This window comes from Acomys minous, assembly GCF_964271855.1.
Source record: "Acomys minous genome assembly, chromosome: 7".
Classification (NCBI taxonomy): domain Eukaryota; kingdom Metazoa; phylum Chordata; class Mammalia; order Rodentia; family Muridae; genus Acomys; species Acomys minous.
In genome coordinates this window covers 42,165,402-42,168,747 of record NC_140488.1, presented here as the reverse complement: position 1 = coordinate 42,168,747, position 3,346 = coordinate 42,165,402, and the positions used below count along the sequence as shown (strand labels likewise).

Below are 3,346 nucleotides of genomic sequence, written 5' to 3'. Positions count from 1 at the left end.
GAAAAACTTCAAGTCTTTGAAAAAGAAAATTGAAGCTGATATCAGAAGATGAAAAGATTTCCATCAGAATTAACATAGTAAAAATGGCCATCTTACCCAAAGCAATTTACAGATTCAGTGCAATCCCCATCAAAATACCCATACAATTTTTTAAAGACCTTCAAATATCAATTTTCAACTTCATATGAAAAAACAAAAAACCCAGAAAATCTAAAATAATCCTGTATAATAAAAAGATCCGACTGTCGAGTCCTCCTCCACCCACGAGTGATCTTCTCACAGTTTCTCTGTCGCCGGTTCACACCCGCCACTAGTTCAACATGGATGACGATATCGCTGAGCTTGTTGTTGACAACGGCTCCGGCATGTGCAAGGCCGGCTTCATGGGCAACGATGCTCCCCGGGCCGTCTTCCCCTCCATCGTGGGCCGCCCTGGGCACCAGGGCGTGATGGTGGGTATGGGTATGGGTGACGAAGCCCAGAGCAAGAGAGGCATCCTGACCCTGAAGTACTCCATTGAACACGGCATTGTCACTAACTGGGACGATATGGAGAAGATCTGGCACCACACCTTCTACAACGAGCTGAGTGTGTGTGGCTCCCAAGGAGCACCCTGTGCTGCTCACTGAGGCCCCCTGAACCCCAAGGCCAACCGTGAAAAGATGACCCAGATCATGTTTGAGACCTTCAACACCCCAGCCATGTACGTAGCCATCCAGGCTGTGCTGTCCCTGTATGCCTCTGGTCGTACCACTGGCATTGTGATGGACTCCAGAGACATGGTCATCCACACTGGGCCCATCTATGAGGGCTACGCTCTCCCTCACGCCATCCTGCGTCTGGACCTGGCTGGCCGGGACCTGACTGACTACCTCATGAAGATCCTGACTGAGCATGGCTACAGCTTCACCACCACAGCTGAGAGGAAAATCGTGCGTGACATCAAAGAGAAGCTGTGTTATGTTGTCCTGGACTTCAAGCAAGAGATGGCCACTGCCGCATCCTCTTCCTCCCTGGAGAAGAGCTATGAGCTGCCTGATGGCCAGATCATCACAACTGGCAATGAGCGGTTCCGCTGCCCTGAGCCCTGAGGCTCTTTTCCAGCCTTCCTTCCTGGGTATGGAATCCTGTGGCATCCATGAAACTGTGTTCAATTCCATCATGAAGTGTGATGCTGATATTCGCAAAGACCTCTATGCCAACAGTGTTGTCTGGTGGCACCACCATGTACCCAGGTATTGCTGATCGGATGCAGAAGGAGATCACTGCTCTGGCTCCTAGCACCATGAAGATCAAAATCATTGCTCCTCCTGAGCGCAAGTACTCTGTGTGGATCGGTGGCTCCATCCTGGCCTCACTGTCCACCTTCCAGCACATGTGGATCAGCAAGCAGGAGTACAATGAGTCCCGCCCCTCCATCGTTCACCGCAAATGCTTCTAGGCGGACTGTTACTAAGCAGCATTTTACACCCTTTCTTTTGACAAAACCTAATTTGCGCAGGAAAAAAAAAACAAGAAACATTGGCATGGCTTTTTTTGTTTGTTTTTTAAATTTTTACATTTTTTCTAAAGTTTTTTTGTTTGTTTGTTTGTTTTTTGTTTTGGTGCTTTTGACTCAGGATTTAAAAACTGGAACCGTGAAGGCGACAGCAGTCGGTTGGAGCAAGCATCCCCCAAAGTTCTACAATGTGGCTGAGGACTTTGATTGTACATTTTTTGTTTTTTGTTTTTTGTTTCCTTTTAAATAGTCATTCCAAGTATCCATGAGATGGCTACAGGAAGTCCCTTACCCTCCCAGAAGCCACCCCCTACTCCTGAGAGGAGGATGGCCAAGTCCACTCCCTGAATCCACACTGGGGAGGTGACAGCATTGCTTCTATGTAAATTATGTACTGCAAAAATTTTTTTAAAATCTTCCGCCTTAATACTACTTTACTTTTGTTTTTTGTTTTTTAATTTTTGAATGGTCAGCCATCTGTGGCACCCCCCCTTCTATTTTTTTGGTCCCCTCAACTTGATGTATGAAGGTTTTGGTCTCCCTGGGAGTGGGCTGAGGGTTGAGGCAGCCAGGGCTTGCCTGTACACTGACTTGAGACCATTTAATAAAAGTGCACACCTTACAAAAAAAAAAAAAAGATCCTCTGGAGGAATCTCCATACCTGATCTCAAGCTGTACTATAGAGAAAAAGTAATTAAAACAGCATGATACTGGCATAGCAATAGGCTGGTTGATCAATAGAATTGAATCAAAGACCCAGAAATAAATCCACCCACTATGGGCACTTGATTTTTGACAAAAAAGCCAAATGTATACAATGGAAAAAGGATAGCATCTTCAACAAATGATGCTGGTCTAACTGGATGTCTACATGTAGAAAAATGTAAGTAGATCCATATTTGTCACCATGCACAAAACTCAAGTCCAGGTGGATTAAAGACCTCAACATAAAACCAGACACACTATATCTTTTAGAAGAAAAAGTAGAGAAGCACCTTGAATTCATTGACACAGGAGACAACTTCCTAAACAGAACACAAACAGCCCAGGCTCTAAGGTCAACAAAAATAAATGGAACCTCATGAAATTGAAAAGCTTCTGAAAGGAAAAGTATACTGTCAACAGAACAAAATGACAGCCTACAGACTGGGAAAAGATCTTCACCAACCCTACCTCTGACAAAGGGATAATATCCAAAATACATAAAGAACTCAAGAAATTAAACACCACCAAACCAAATAAAAGAAATGGGGTTCAGAGCTAAACAGAATTCTCGACAGAAGGATATTGAATGGCCGAGAAACCTTTAAAGAAATGCTCAATGTCTTTAGCCATCAGAGAAATGCAAATCAAACAACTCTGAGATTCCATCCTACACCAATTAGAATGCCTAAGATAAAACACTCAAGTGACAGCACATGCTGGTGAGGATGTGAAGAAAGGGGAAGACTCCTTCATTACTGGTGGAAGTGCAAACCTGTGTCTTTTTATTGGAGAGTTGAGTCCATTGATATTGATAGATATTAGAGATAAATGATTGTTAGATCCTTTTATTGTAGTGTTGATGGTGTGTTTGCATGTTTGTTTTCTTTTGCTTTTGCTGTTGTGAGGTAATTTATATCCTGTATAATTTATGTCTTGTGTTTTCTTGGGTGCAGCTAACCTCTTTTAGTTGGAATTTTCCTTCTATTATCTTCTGTAGGACTGGGTTTGTGCGTAGGTATTATTTACATTTGGTTTTATCATGGATTATATTATTTTCTCCATCTATGGTGATTGAAATTTTTGCTGAGTATAGTAGTCTAGGCTGACATCTGTGGTCTCTTAGGATTTGCAAGACCTGTCCAG

The 3,346-nt window shown here is 43.2% G+C and overlaps 1 pseudogene across 1 annotated transcript; it reads left to right on the top strand.

Annotated features, from left to right (window-relative positions):
* Nucleotides 1-245: 245 nt before the first annotated feature.
* On the top strand, nucleotides 246-2,135 carry LOC311602633 (actin, cytoplasmic 1-like; annotated as a pseudogene). The gene has a single exon. The product of its transcript is annotated as an actin, cytoplasmic 1-like (transcript).
* Nucleotides 2,136-3,346: the final 1,211 nt, after the last annotated feature.